The sequence below is a fragment of the Myotis davidii genome, unplaced genomic scaffold, assembly GCF_000327345.1.
Source record: "Myotis davidii unplaced genomic scaffold, ASM32734v1 scaffold142, whole genome shotgun sequence".
NCBI lineage: Eukaryota > Metazoa > Chordata > Mammalia > Chiroptera > Vespertilionidae > Myotis > Myotis davidii.
In genome coordinates this window covers 55,903-57,231 of record NW_006294400.1, presented here as the reverse complement: position 1 = coordinate 57,231, position 1,329 = coordinate 55,903, and the positions used below count along the sequence as shown (strand labels likewise).

The following is a 1,329-nucleotide window of genomic DNA, read 5'->3' as shown; positions in this document are numbered from 1 at the left end:
GGGGTGGGGGGGGGGGGGTTCCATGTGGACTCAGGTGGTCAGGGAGGGCTCCCTGGAGGAGTGGGCAGTGAGCTGGGCCCTGGGGGATGAAGGGCCAGCATTTCTCCCCTGGATAAGAGGTAAATGTGGGAGCAGTGGCTGAGCACCCTCCTTCCTTCCCTCTGTCGGGTGGGTGATGGGAATAAGGCACCTGGATACAGGACCCCTCTGAGCACCAATGACCTGTGACGCTGAAGAGCCTGCGTGCAGCGCACCCTGTGACCTGGGACCTTGCTGCTCTTATTACGTGTTATTATAATTAAACTACAAAATCCGCGGAGGGCTCGCCACGCCTGGAGCCTGGCCGGGGCTGAGGACACGCACGTGTCTCCTGGCCCCTCCCTGCCAGGCCAGTCATCCCTCGTGGCAGCAGGTGCCTGTCCCCTGGCTCCACGGGATGGGGGTTGCCTTTTTTCACCACGACACCCCTGGGCCCTAGCGCTGAGCCTGCACATAGTAGGCGCCTAGTGAATATGTGCTGAGTGGACGAATGGACGCATGAACGAAGGAGTGAATTAAAGGCAGGTGCCCCTGCTCTTGGGGCCTGGACCATCCATCCCTAAAGGGAGACCCAAGTAAAGAGCTCACTGCAGCCCTAGCTGGTTTGCCGCAGTGGATAGAGCATCTCGGTTTCTATCTCACTCCTTCTTCCTTCCTCTCTGAAGTAAGTAAAAAAAAATTATATTATTTCAGAGCGGAAAGGAGAGGAGAGAGAGAGAGAGAAACATCAATGATGAGAGAGAATCATTGATTGGCTGCCTCCTGCATGTCCCCTACTGGGGATCAAGCCTACAACCCGGGCATGTGCCTTTGACCGGAATCGAATAAGGGAACAACCCTTCAGTCCGCAGGCTGGTACTGTACCCACTGAGCCAAACCAGCTAGGGAGTGTAAAAATATATTTTTTTAAAAAAGCAAAAAAAGCCAGGCTGGCTGGCTCAGTGCTTGGGCATGGACCTGTGGACCTATGAACCAGGAGGTCAGGGTTCGATTCCCGATCAGGGCACAGGCGGGGTTGTGGGCTCGATCCCCAGTGTAGGGCGTGCAGGAGGCAGCCGATCAATGATTCTCTCTCATCATGGATGCTACAATCTCTCTCTCCCTCTCCTTCCTCTCTGTCATCAATAACAATATATATATTTTTAAAAAACAAAAAACTCAATGCAAACAGCTGAGCAGGTGCCGAGTGATTGGCCAAGCTTCACGGTGCAGGGGCCGCCTGGCCGGTCTGGGGGGCTTCGGGCACCCACCGCGCCGTCCCCTGCCCTGCTGACCTGCTGACCTGCTGAC

The 1,329-nt window shown here is 55.6% G+C and overlaps 1 protein-coding gene across 1 annotated transcript in view; it reads left to right on the top strand.

Annotated features, from left to right (window-relative positions):
- PRRX2 (paired related homeobox 2) overlaps positions 1-1,329 on the top strand; it is a 46,351-nt gene that overhangs the window by 42,516 nt on the left and 2,506 nt on the right. The gene's annotated exons all lie outside the window — the stretch shown is intronic.